This window comes from Argiope bruennichi, chromosome 10, assembly GCF_947563725.1.
Source record: "Argiope bruennichi chromosome 10, qqArgBrue1.1, whole genome shotgun sequence".
In the NCBI taxonomy this organism is placed as follows: Eukaryota; Metazoa; Arthropoda; class Arachnida; order Araneae; family Araneidae; genus Argiope; species Argiope bruennichi.
The window spans coordinates 22732840-22742751 of NC_079160.1; the positions used below are offsets into that span (position 1 = coordinate 22732840).

At 44.0% G+C, this 9912-nt stretch overlaps 38 non-coding genes across 38 annotated transcripts; all 38 read right to left on the reverse strand.

Moving 5' to 3' along the window:
* Window positions 1-18: 18 nt before the first annotated feature.
* On the reverse strand, window positions 19-91 carry Trnav-uac (transfer RNA valine (anticodon UAC)). Its single transcript has one exon. It is a non-coding gene; the product is annotated as a tRNA-Val (tRNA).
* Window positions 92-253: 162 nt separating this feature from the next.
* Window positions 254-326, reverse strand: Trnav-cac (transfer RNA valine (anticodon CAC)). The gene has a single exon. It is a non-coding gene; the product is annotated as a tRNA-Val (tRNA).
* A 169-nt stretch (window positions 327-495) lies between these two features.
* Window positions 496-568, reverse strand: Trnav-uac (transfer RNA valine (anticodon UAC)). The gene has a single exon. It is a non-coding gene; the product is annotated as a tRNA-Val (tRNA).
* A 162-nt stretch (window positions 569-730) lies between these two features.
* Window positions 731-803, reverse strand: Trnav-cac (transfer RNA valine (anticodon CAC)). The gene has a single exon. It is a non-coding gene; the product is annotated as a tRNA-Val (tRNA).
* Window positions 804-972: 169 nt separating this feature from the next.
* Window positions 973-1045, reverse strand: Trnav-uac (transfer RNA valine (anticodon UAC)). Its single transcript has one exon. It is a non-coding gene; the product is annotated as a tRNA-Val (tRNA).
* A 162-nt stretch (window positions 1046-1207) lies between these two features.
* Window positions 1208-1280, reverse strand: Trnav-cac (transfer RNA valine (anticodon CAC)). Its single transcript has one exon. It is a non-coding gene; the product is annotated as a tRNA-Val (tRNA).
* A 168-nt stretch (window positions 1281-1448) lies between these two features.
* On the reverse strand, window positions 1449-1521 carry Trnav-uac (transfer RNA valine (anticodon UAC)). The gene has a single exon. It is a non-coding gene; the product is annotated as a tRNA-Val (tRNA).
* Window positions 1522-1683: 162 nt separating this feature from the next.
* Window positions 1684-1756, reverse strand: Trnav-cac (transfer RNA valine (anticodon CAC)). Its single transcript has one exon. It is a non-coding gene; the product is annotated as a tRNA-Val (tRNA).
* Window positions 1757-1925: 169 nt separating this feature from the next.
* Trnav-uac (transfer RNA valine (anticodon UAC)) lies at window positions 1926-1998 on the reverse strand. The gene has a single exon. It is a non-coding gene; the product is annotated as a tRNA-Val (tRNA).
* A 162-nt stretch (window positions 1999-2160) lies between these two features.
* Window positions 2161-2233, reverse strand: Trnav-cac (transfer RNA valine (anticodon CAC)). Its single transcript has one exon. It is a non-coding gene; the product is annotated as a tRNA-Val (tRNA).
* Window positions 2234-2402: 169 nt separating this feature from the next.
* Trnav-uac (transfer RNA valine (anticodon UAC)) lies at window positions 2403-2475 on the reverse strand. Its single transcript has one exon. It is a non-coding gene; the product is annotated as a tRNA-Val (tRNA).
* A 162-nt stretch (window positions 2476-2637) lies between these two features.
* Trnav-uac (transfer RNA valine (anticodon UAC)) lies at window positions 2638-2713 on the reverse strand. Its single transcript has one exon. It is a non-coding gene; the product is annotated as a tRNA-Val (tRNA).
* Window positions 2714-2878: 165 nt separating this feature from the next.
* On the reverse strand, window positions 2879-2951 carry Trnav-uac (transfer RNA valine (anticodon UAC)). The gene has a single exon. It is a non-coding gene; the product is annotated as a tRNA-Val (tRNA).
* A 162-nt stretch (window positions 2952-3113) lies between these two features.
* Window positions 3114-3186, reverse strand: Trnav-cac (transfer RNA valine (anticodon CAC)). The gene has a single exon. It is a non-coding gene; the product is annotated as a tRNA-Val (tRNA).
* Window positions 3187-3355: 169 nt separating this feature from the next.
* On the reverse strand, window positions 3356-3428 carry Trnav-uac (transfer RNA valine (anticodon UAC)). The gene has a single exon. It is a non-coding gene; the product is annotated as a tRNA-Val (tRNA).
* Window positions 3429-3590: 162 nt separating this feature from the next.
* Window positions 3591-3663, reverse strand: Trnav-cac (transfer RNA valine (anticodon CAC)). The gene has a single exon. It is a non-coding gene; the product is annotated as a tRNA-Val (tRNA).
* Window positions 3664-3832: 169 nt separating this feature from the next.
* On the reverse strand, window positions 3833-3905 carry Trnav-uac (transfer RNA valine (anticodon UAC)). The gene has a single exon. It is a non-coding gene; the product is annotated as a tRNA-Val (tRNA).
* A 162-nt stretch (window positions 3906-4067) lies between these two features.
* Trnav-cac (transfer RNA valine (anticodon CAC)) lies at window positions 4068-4140 on the reverse strand. The gene has a single exon. It is a non-coding gene; the product is annotated as a tRNA-Val (tRNA).
* A 169-nt stretch (window positions 4141-4309) lies between these two features.
* On the reverse strand, window positions 4310-4382 carry Trnav-uac (transfer RNA valine (anticodon UAC)). The gene has a single exon. It is a non-coding gene; the product is annotated as a tRNA-Val (tRNA).
* A 162-nt stretch (window positions 4383-4544) lies between these two features.
* On the reverse strand, window positions 4545-4617 carry Trnav-cac (transfer RNA valine (anticodon CAC)). The gene has a single exon. It is a non-coding gene; the product is annotated as a tRNA-Val (tRNA).
* Window positions 4618-4786: 169 nt separating this feature from the next.
* Window positions 4787-4859, reverse strand: Trnav-uac (transfer RNA valine (anticodon UAC)). The gene has a single exon. It is a non-coding gene; the product is annotated as a tRNA-Val (tRNA).
* A 162-nt stretch (window positions 4860-5021) lies between these two features.
* Window positions 5022-5094, reverse strand: Trnav-cac (transfer RNA valine (anticodon CAC)). Its single transcript has one exon. It is a non-coding gene; the product is annotated as a tRNA-Val (tRNA).
* Window positions 5095-5263: 169 nt separating this feature from the next.
* Trnav-uac (transfer RNA valine (anticodon UAC)) lies at window positions 5264-5336 on the reverse strand. The gene has a single exon. It is a non-coding gene; the product is annotated as a tRNA-Val (tRNA).
* Window positions 5337-5498: 162 nt separating this feature from the next.
* On the reverse strand, window positions 5499-5571 carry Trnav-cac (transfer RNA valine (anticodon CAC)). The gene has a single exon. It is a non-coding gene; the product is annotated as a tRNA-Val (tRNA).
* A 169-nt stretch (window positions 5572-5740) lies between these two features.
* Trnav-uac (transfer RNA valine (anticodon UAC)) lies at window positions 5741-5813 on the reverse strand. Its single transcript has one exon. It is a non-coding gene; the product is annotated as a tRNA-Val (tRNA).
* Window positions 5814-5975: 162 nt separating this feature from the next.
* On the reverse strand, window positions 5976-6048 carry Trnav-cac (transfer RNA valine (anticodon CAC)). Its single transcript has one exon. It is a non-coding gene; the product is annotated as a tRNA-Val (tRNA).
* Window positions 6049-6216: 168 nt separating this feature from the next.
* On the reverse strand, window positions 6217-6289 carry Trnav-uac (transfer RNA valine (anticodon UAC)). Its single transcript has one exon. It is a non-coding gene; the product is annotated as a tRNA-Val (tRNA).
* Window positions 6290-6883: 594 nt separating this feature from the next.
* Trnav-uac (transfer RNA valine (anticodon UAC)) lies at window positions 6884-6956 on the reverse strand. Its single transcript has one exon. It is a non-coding gene; the product is annotated as a tRNA-Val (tRNA).
* A 162-nt stretch (window positions 6957-7118) lies between these two features.
* On the reverse strand, window positions 7119-7191 carry Trnav-cac (transfer RNA valine (anticodon CAC)). The gene has a single exon. It is a non-coding gene; the product is annotated as a tRNA-Val (tRNA).
* Window positions 7192-7360: 169 nt separating this feature from the next.
* On the reverse strand, window positions 7361-7432 carry Trnav-uac (transfer RNA valine (anticodon UAC)). Its single transcript has one exon. It is a non-coding gene; the product is annotated as a tRNA-Val (tRNA).
* Window positions 7433-7594: 162 nt separating this feature from the next.
* Window positions 7595-7667, reverse strand: Trnav-cac (transfer RNA valine (anticodon CAC)). The gene has a single exon. It is a non-coding gene; the product is annotated as a tRNA-Val (tRNA).
* Window positions 7668-7836: 169 nt separating this feature from the next.
* Window positions 7837-7909, reverse strand: Trnav-uac (transfer RNA valine (anticodon UAC)). Its single transcript has one exon. It is a non-coding gene; the product is annotated as a tRNA-Val (tRNA).
* Window positions 7910-8071: 162 nt separating this feature from the next.
* Window positions 8072-8144, reverse strand: Trnaa-cgc (transfer RNA alanine (anticodon CGC)). Its single transcript has one exon. It is a non-coding gene; the product is annotated as a tRNA-Ala (tRNA).
* Window positions 8145-8347: 203 nt separating this feature from the next.
* Trnav-uac (transfer RNA valine (anticodon UAC)) lies at window positions 8348-8420 on the reverse strand. Its single transcript has one exon. It is a non-coding gene; the product is annotated as a tRNA-Val (tRNA).
* A 162-nt stretch (window positions 8421-8582) lies between these two features.
* Trnav-cac (transfer RNA valine (anticodon CAC)) lies at window positions 8583-8655 on the reverse strand. The gene has a single exon. It is a non-coding gene; the product is annotated as a tRNA-Val (tRNA).
* Window positions 8656-8824: 169 nt separating this feature from the next.
* On the reverse strand, window positions 8825-8897 carry Trnav-uac (transfer RNA valine (anticodon UAC)). Its single transcript has one exon. It is a non-coding gene; the product is annotated as a tRNA-Val (tRNA).
* A 162-nt stretch (window positions 8898-9059) lies between these two features.
* Trnav-cac (transfer RNA valine (anticodon CAC)) lies at window positions 9060-9132 on the reverse strand. Its single transcript has one exon. It is a non-coding gene; the product is annotated as a tRNA-Val (tRNA).
* Window positions 9133-9300: 168 nt separating this feature from the next.
* On the reverse strand, window positions 9301-9373 carry Trnav-uac (transfer RNA valine (anticodon UAC)). The gene has a single exon. It is a non-coding gene; the product is annotated as a tRNA-Val (tRNA).
* Window positions 9374-9912: the final 539 nt, after the last annotated feature.

Sequence of the window (9912 nt, forward strand, 5' to 3'; positions counted from 1 at the left end):
ATATGAAAAACGAATGTATGGTTCCGCCCGAGATCGAACCGGGGGCCTTTCGCATGTAAAGCGAACGTGATAACCACTACACTACGGAACCTCGACGGCGAAAAACGAATATATGCCAAGTCGATAATAATTCGATCTCTATTCTGTTGAAAAGACTATTCATTTTTGTGGTCCCTGGAAAGATTACCGCCTAAGGTAAAGGCCCTAAAGAACTGTTGTCATTTGAAAGTGAAAAATAAGAACCACGAATGTATGGATCCGCCCGGGATCGAACCGGGGACCTTTCGCGTGTGAGGCGAACGTGATGACCACTACACTACGGAACCGACGGGAAGGGTTAGATCTTCCCTCAGAATTCCATGTTTCTGTCATTTGAAAGAACATTTCCGAGTCGTCTCGTTCGTAGAATTTTCCTTAAGTTTTCAGCACTTTAGATTGCTAATACATGTTCCTTAACAGAACTAAAAAAAGACATCCCTCACCATGTAATCGGGCTCGTTCCGCCCGGGATCGAACCGGGGGCCTTTCGCGTGTAAAGCGAACGTGATAACCACTACACTACGGAACCGCGACAGTGAAAAACGAATATATGCCAAGTCGATAATAATTCGATCTCTATTCTGTTGAAAAGACTATTCATTTTTGTGGTTCTTGGAAAGATTACCGTCTAAGGTAAAGGCCCTAAAGAACTGTTGTCATTTGAAAGTGAAAAAAAAGAACCACGAATGTTTGGTTCCGCCCGGGATCGAACCGGGGACCTTTCGCGTGTGAGGCGAACGTGATGACCACTGCACTACGGAACCGACGATAAGGGTTAGATCTTCCCTCAGAATTCCATGTTTCTGTCATTTGAAAGAACATTTCCGAGTCGTCTCGTTCGTAGAATTTTCCTTAAGTTTTCAGCACTTTAGATTGCTAATACATGTTCCTTAACAGAACTAAAAAAAGACATCCCTCACCATGTAATCGGGCTGGTTCCGCCCGGGATCGAACCGGGGGCCTTTCGCGTGTAAAGCGAACGTGATAACCACTACACTACGGAACCGCGACGGTGAAAAACGAATATATGCCAAGTCCATAATAATTCGATCTCTATTCTGTTGAAAAGACTATTCATTTTTGTGGTTCCTGGAAAGATTACCGTCTAAGGTAAAGGCCCTAAAGAACTGTTGTCATTTGAAAGTGAAAAATAAGAACGACGAATGTATGGTTCCGCCCGGGATCGAACCGGGGACCTTTCGCGTGTGAGGCGAACGTGATGACCACTACACTACGGAACCGACGGGAAGGGTTAGATCTTCCCTCAGAATTCCATGTTTCTGTCATTTGAAAGAACATTTCCGAGTCGTCTCGTTCGTAGAATTTTCCTTAAGTTTTCAGCACTTTAGATTGCTAATACATGTTCCTTAACAGAACTAAAAAAGACATCCCTCACCATGTAATCGGGCTGGTTCCGCCCGGGATCGAACCGGGGGCCTTTCGCGTGTAAAGCGAACGTGATAACCACTACACTACGGAACCTCGACGGAGAAAAACGAATATATGCCAAGTCGATAATAATTCGATCTCTATTCTGTTGAAAAGACTATTCATTTTTGTGGTTCCTGGAAAGATTACCGTCTAAGGTAAAGGCCCTAAAGAACTGTTGTCATTTTAAAGTGAAAAATAGGAACCACGAATGTATGGTTCCGCCCGGGATCGAACCGGGGACCTTTCGCGTGTGAAGCGAACGTGATGGCCACTACACTACGGAACCGACTGGAAGGGTTAGATCTTCCCTCAGAATTCCATGTTTCTGTCATCTGAAAGAACATTTCCGAGTCGTCTCGTTCGTAGAATTTTCCTTAAGTTTTCTGTACTTTAGATTGCTAATACATGTTCCTTAACAGAACTATAAAAAGACATCCCTCACCATACAATCGGGCTGGTTCCGCCCGGGATCGAACCGGGGGCCTTTCGCGTGTAAAGCGAACGTGATAACCACTACACTACGGAACCTCGACGGTGAAAAACGAATATATGCCAAGTCGATAATAATTCGATCTCTATTCTGTTGAAAAGACTATTCATTTTTGTGGTTCCTGGAAAGATTACCGTCTAAGGTAAAGGCCCTAAAGAACTGTTGTCATTTTAAAGTGAAAAATAGGAACCACGAATGTATGGTTCCGCCCGGGATCGAACCGGGGACCTTTCGCGTGTGAAGCGAACGTGATGACCACTACACTACGGAACCGACTGGAAGGGTTAGATCTTCCCTCAGAATTCCATGTTTCTGTCATCTGAAAGAACATTTCCGAGTCGTCTCGTTCGTAGAATTTTCCTTAAGTTTTCTGTACTTTAGATTGCTAATACATGTTCCTTAACAGAACTATAAAAAGACATCCCTCACCATACAATCGGGCTGGTTCCGCCCGGGATCGAACCGGGGGCCTTTCGCGTGTAAAGCGAACGTGATAACCACTACACTACGGAACCTCGACGGTGAAAAACGAATATATGCCAAGTCGATAATAATTCGATCTCCATTCTGTTGAAAAGACTATTCATTTTTGTGGTTCCTGGAAAGATTACCGTCTAAGGTAAAGGCCCTAAAGAACTGTTGTCATTTGAAAGTGAAAAATAAGAACCACGAATGTATGGTTCCTCCCGGGATCGAACCGGGGACCTTTCGCGTGTAAGGCGAACGTGATGACCACTACACTACGGAAAAGACGGGAAGGGTTAGATCTTCAATCAGAATTCCATGTTTCTGTCATTTGAAAGAACGTTTCCGAGTCGTGTCGTTCGTAGAATTTTCTTAAGTTTTCAGCACTTTAGATTGCTAATACATGTTCCTTAACAGATTTAAAAAAAGACATCCCTCGCCATGCAATCGGGCTGGTTCCGCCCGGGATCGAACCGGGGGCCTTTCGCGTGTAAAGCGAACGTGATACCCACTACACTACGGAACCTCGACTGTGAAAAACGAATATATGCCAAGTCGATAATAATTCGATCTCTATTCTGTTGAAAAGACTATTCATTTTTGTGGTTCCTGGAAAGATTACCGTCTAAGGAAAAGGCCCTAAAGAACTGTTGTCATTTGAAAGAGAAAAATAAGAACCACGAATGTATGGTTCCACCCGGGATCGAACTGGGGACCTTTCGCGTGTGAGGCGAACGTGATGACCACTACACTACGGAACCGACTAGAAGGGTTAGATCTTCCCTCAGAATTCCATGTTTCTGGCTTTTGAAAGAACATTTCCGAGCCGTCTCGTTCGTAGAATTTTCTTTAAGGTTTCAGCACTTTTGATTGCTAATACATGTTCCTTAACAGAACTAAAAAAAGACATCACTCACCATGTAATCAGGCTGGTTCCGCCCGGGATCGAACCGGGGGCCTTTCGCGTGTAAAGCGAACGTGATAACCACTACACTACGGAACCTCGACGGTGAAAAACGAATATATGCCAGGTCGATAATAATTCGATCTCTATTCTGTTGAAAAGACTATTCATTTTTGTGGTTCCTGGAAAGATTACCGTCTAAGGAAAAGGCCCTAAAGAGCTGTTGTCATTTGAAAGAGAAAAATAAGAACCACGAATGTATGGTTCCGCCCGGGATCGAACCGGGGACCTTTCGCGTGTGAGGCGAACGTGATGACCACTACACTACGGAACCGACTGGAAGGGTTAGATCTTCCCTCAGAATTCCATGTTTCTGGCTTTTGAAAGAACATTTCCGAGCCGTCTCGTTCGTAGAATTTTCTTTAAGTTTTCAGCACTTTTGATTGCTAATACATGTTCCTTAACAGAACTAAAAAAAGACATCCCTCACCATGTAATCGGGCTGGTTCCGCCCGGGATCGAACCGGGGGCCTTTCGCGTGTAAAGCGAACGTGATAACCACTACACTACGGAACATCGACGGAGAAAAACGAATATATGCCAAGTCGATAATAATTCGATCTCTATTCTGTTGAAAAGACTATTCATTTTTGTGGTTCCTGGAAAGATTACCGTCTAAGGTAAAGGCCCTAAAGAACTGTTGTCATTTGAAAGTGAAAAATAAGAACCACGTATGTATGGTTCCGCCCGGGATTGTACCGGGGACCTTTCGCGTGTGAGGCGAACGTGATGACCACTACACTACGGAACCGACGGGAAGGGTTAGATCTTCCCTCAGAATTCCATGTTTCTGTCATTTGAAAGAACATTTCCGAGTCGTCTCGTTCGTAGAATTTTAATTAAATTTTCAGAACTTTAGATTGCTAATACATGTTCCTTAACAGAACTAAAAAAAGACATCCCTCACCATGTAATCGGGCTGGTTCCGCCCGGGATCGAACCGGGGGCCCTTCGCGTGTAAAGCGAACGTGATAACCACTACACTACGGAACCACGACGGCGAAAAACGAATATATGAAAAGTCGATAATAATTCGATCTCTATTCTTTTGAAAAGGCTATTCATTTTTGTGGTTCCTGGAAAGATTACCGTCTAAGGAAAAGGCCCTAAAAAACTGTTGTCATTTGAAAGAGAAAAATAAGAACCACGAATGTATGGTTCCGCCCGGGATCGAACCGGGGACCTTTCGCGTGTGAGGCGAACGTGATGACCACTACACTACGGAACCGACTAGAAGGGTTAGATCTTCCCTCAGAATTCCATGTTTCTGGCTTTTGAAAGAACATTTCCGAGCCGTCTCGTTCGTAGATCTTTCTTTAAGGTTTCAGCACTTTTGATTGCTAATACATGTTCCTTAACAGAACTAAAAAAAGACATCCCTCACCATGTAATCGGGCTGGTTCCGCCCGGGATCGAACCGGGGGCCTTTCGCGTGTAAAGCGAACGTGATAACCACTACACTACGGAACCTCGACGGTGAAAAACGAATATATGCCAAGTCTATAATAATTCGATCTCTATTCTGTTGAAAAGACTATTCATTTTTGTGGTTCCTGGAAAGATTACCGTCTAAGGAAAAGGCCCTAAAGAACTGTTGTCATTTGAAAGAGAAAAATAAGAACCACGAATGTATGGTTCCGCCCGGGATCGAACCGGGGACCTTTCGCGTGTGAGGCGAACGTGATGACCACTACACTACGGAACCGACTAGAAGGGTTAGATCTTCCCTCAGAATTCCATGTTTCTGGCTTTTGAAAGAACATTTCCGAGCCGTCTCGTTCGTAGAATTTTCTTTAAGTTTTCAGCACTTTTGATTGCTAATACATGTTCCTTAACAGAACTAAAAAAAGACATCCCTCACCATGTAATCGGGCTGGTTCCGCCCGGGATCGAACCGAGGGCCTTTCGCGTGTAAAGCGAACGTGATAACCACTACACTACGGAACATCGACGGAGAAAAACGAATATATGCCAAGTCGATAATAATTCGATCTCTATTCTGTTGAAAAGACTATTCATTTTTGTGGTTCCTGGAAAGATTACCGTCTAAGGTAAAGGCCCTAAAGAACTGTTGTCATTTGAAAGTGAAAAATAAGAACGACGAATGTATGGTTCCGCCCGGGATTGTACCGGGGACCTTTCGCGTGTGAGGCGAACGTGATGACCACTACACTACGGAACCGACGGGAAGGGTTAGATCTTCCCTCAGAATTCCATGTTTCTGTCATTTGAAAGAACATTTCCGAGTCGTCTCGTTCGTAGAATTTTAATTAAATTTTCAGAACTTTAGATTGCTAATACATGTTCCTTAACAGAACTAAAAAAAGACATCCCTCACCATGTAATCGGGCTGGTTCCGCCCGGGATCGAACCGGGGGCCCTTCGCGTGTAAAGCGAACGTGATAACCACTACACTACGGAACCACGACGGCGAAAAACGAATATATGAAAAGTCGATAATAATTCGATCTCTATTCTTTTGAAAAGGCTATTCATTTTTGTGGTTCTTGGAAAGATTACCGTCTAAGGTAAAGGCCCTAAAGAACTGTTGTCATTTGAAAGTGAAAAATAAGAACCACGAATGTATGGTTCCTCGCGGAATCGAACCGGGGAAATTTCGCGTGTGAGGCGAACGTGATGACCACTACACTACGGAACCGACGGGAAGGGTTAGATCTTCCCTCAGAATTCCATGTTTCTGTCATTTAAAGAACATTTCCGAGTCGTCTCGTTCGTAGAATATTCCTTAAGTTTTCAGCACTTTAGATTGTTAATACAGGTTCCTTAACAGAACTAAAAAAAGACATCCCTCACCATGTAATCGGGCTGGTTCCGCCCGGGATCGAACCGGGGGCCTTTCGCGTGTAAAGCAAACGTGATAACCACTACACTACGGAACCTCTACGGTGAAAAACGAATATATGCCAAGTCGATAATAATTCGATCTCTATTTTGTTGAAAAGTCTATTCATTTTTGTGATTCCTGGAAAGATTACCGTCTAAGGTAAAGGCCCTAAAGAACTGTTGTCATTTGAAAGTGAAAAATAAGAACAACGAATGTATGGTTCCGCACGGGATCAAACGGGGACCTTTCATGTGTGAGGCGAACGTGATGACCACTACACTACGGAACCGACGGGAAGAGTTAGATCTTCCCTCAGAATTCCATGTTTCTGTCATTTGAAAGAACATTTCCGAGTCGCCTCGTTCGTAGAATTTTCCTTAAGTTTTCTGCACTTTTGGGGCCTTTCGCGTGTGAGGCGAACGTGATGACCACTGCACTACGGAACCGACGGGAAGGTTAGATCTTCCCTCAGAATTCCATGTTTCTGTCATTTGAAAGAACATTTTTGTGGTTCCTGGAAAGATTACCGTCTACCGATTTCTGTCATTTGAAAGAACATTTGTATGGTTCCTGGAAAAAGTACCGTCTAAGGTAAAGGCCCTAAAGAACTGTTGTCATTTGAAAGTGAAAAATATGAAGCACGAATGTATGGTTCCGCCCGAGATCGAACCGGGGGCCTTTCGCATGTAAAGCGAACGTGATAACCACTACACTACGGAACCTCGACGGCGAAAAACGAATATATGCCAAGTCGATAATAATTCGATCTCTATTCTGTTGAAAAGACTATTCATTTTTGTGGTCCCTGGAAAGATTACCGTCTAAGGTAAAGGCCCTAAAGAACTGTTGTCATTTGAAAGTGAAAAATAAGAACCACGAATGTATGGATCCGCCCGGGATCGAACCGGGGACCTTTCGCGTGTGAGGCGAACGTGATGACCACTACACTACGGAACCGACGTGAAGGGTTAGATCTTCCCTCAGAATTCCATGTTTCTGTCCTTTGAAAGAACGTTTCCGAGTCGTCTCGTTCGTAGAATTTTCCTTAAGTTTTCAGCACTTTAGATTGCTAATACATGTTCCTTAACAGAACTAAAAAAAGACATCCCTCACCATGTAATCGGGCTGGTTCCGCCCGGATCGAACCGGGGGCCTTTCGCGTGTAAAGCGAACGTGATAACCACTACACTACGGAACCGCGACAGTGAAAAACGAATATATGCCAAGTCGATAATAATTCGATCTCTATTCTGTTGAAAAGACTATTCATTTTTGTGGTTCCTGGAAAGATTACCGTCTAAGGTAAAGGCCCTAAAGAACTGTTGTCATTTGAAAGTGAAAAAAAAGAACCACGAATGTTTGGTTCCGCCCGGGATCGAACCGGGGACCTTTCGCGTGTGAGGCGAACGTGATGACCACTGCACTACGGAACCGACGATAAGGGTTAGATCTTCCCTCAGAATTCCATGTTTCTGTCATTTGAAAGAACATTTCCGAGTCGTCTCGTTCGTAGAATTTTCCTTAAGTTTTCAGCACTTTAGATTGCTAATACATGTTCCTTAACAGAACTAAAAAAAGACATCCCTCACCATGTAATCGGGCTGGTTCCGCCCGGGATCGAACCGGGGGCCTTTCGCGTGTAAAGCGAACGTGATAACCACTACACTACGGAACCGCGACGGTGAAAAACGAATATATGCCAAGTCCATAATAATTCGATCTCTATTCTGTTGAAAAGACTATTCATTTTTGTGGTTCCTGGAAAGATTACCGTCTAAGGTAAAGGCCCTAAAGAACTGTTGTCATTTGAAAGTGAAAAATAAGAACGACGAATGTATGGTTCCGCCCGGGATCGAACCGGGGACCTTTCGCGTGCGAGGCGAACGTGATGACCACTACACTACGGAACCGACGGGAAGGGTTAGATCTTCCCTCAGAATTCCATGTTTCTGTCATTTGAAAGAACAATTTGTGGTTCCTGGAAAGATTACCGTCTACCGATTTCTGTCATTTGAAAGAACATTTGTATGGTTCCTGGAAAGAGTACCGTCTAAGGTAAAGGCCCTAAAGAACTTTTGTCATTTGAAAGTGAAAAATATGAAGCACGAATGTATGGTTCCGCCCGAGATCGAACCGGGGGCCTTTCGCATGTAAAGCGAACGTGATAACCACTGCACTACGGAACCTCGACGGCGAAAAACGAATATATGCCAAGTCGATAATAATTCGATCTCTATTCTGTTGAAAAGACTATTCATTTTTGTGGTCCCTGGAAAGATTACCGTCTAAGGTAAAGGCCCTAAAGAACTGTTGTCATTTGAAAGTGAAAAATAAGAACCACGAATGTATGGATCCGCCCGGGATCGAACCGGGGACCTTTCGCGTGTGAGGCGAACGTGATGACCACTACACTACGGAACCGACGGGAAGGGTTAGATCTTCCCTCAGAATTCCATGTTTCTGTCATTTGAAAGAACGTTTCCGAGTCGTCTCGTTCGTAGAATGTTCCTTAAGTTTTCAGCACTTTAGATTGCTAATACATGTTCCTTAACAGAACTAAAAAAAGACATCCCTCACCATGTAATCGGGCTGGTTCCGCCCGGGATCGAACCGGGGGCCTTTCGCGTGTAAAGCGAACGTGATAACCACTACACTACGGAACCGCGACAGTGAAAAACGAATATATGCCAAGTCGATAATAATTCGATCTCTATTCTGTTGAAAAGACTATTCATTTTTGTGGTTCCTGGAAAGATTACCGTCTAAGGTAAAGGCCCTAAAGAACTGTTGTCATTTGAAAGTGAAAAAAAAGAACCACGAATGTTTGGTTCCGCCCGGGATCGAACCGGGGACCTTTCGCGTGTGAGGCGAACGTGATGACCACTGCACTACGGAACCGACGATAAGGGTTAGATCTTCCCTCAGAATTCCATGTTTCTGTCATTTGAAAGAACATTTCCGAGTCGTCTCGTTCGTAGAATTTTCCTTAAGTTTCAAGCACTTTAGATTGCTAATACATGTTCCGTAACAGAACTAAAAAAGACATCCCTCACCATGTAATCGGGCTGGTTCCGCCCGGGATCGAACCGGGGGCCTTTCGCGTGTAAAGAGAACGTGATAACCACTACACTACGGAACCTCTACGGTGAAAAACGAATATATGCCAAGTCGATAATAATTCGATCTCTATTTTGTTGAAAAGTCTATTCATTTTTGTGATTCCTGGAAAGATTACCGTCTAAGGTAAAGGCCCTAAAGAACTGTTGTCATTTGAAAGTGAAAAATAAGAACAACGAATGTATGGTTCCGCACGGGATCAAACGGGGACCTTTCATGTGTGAGGCGAACGTGATGACCACTACACTACGGAACCGACGGGAAGAGTTAGATCTTCCCTCAGAATTCCATGTTTCTGTCATTTGAAAGAACATTTCCGAGTCGCCTCGTTCGTAGAATTTTCCTTAAGTTTTCTGCACTTTTGGGGCCTTTCGCGTGTGAGGCGAACGTGATGACCACTGCACTACGGAACCGACGGGAAGGTTAGATCTTCCCTCAGAATTCCATGTTTCTGTCATTTGAAAGAACATTTTTGTGGTTCCTGGAAAGATTACCGTCTACCGATTTCTGTCATTTGAAAGAACATTTGTATGGTTCCTGGAAAAAGTACCGTCTAAGGTA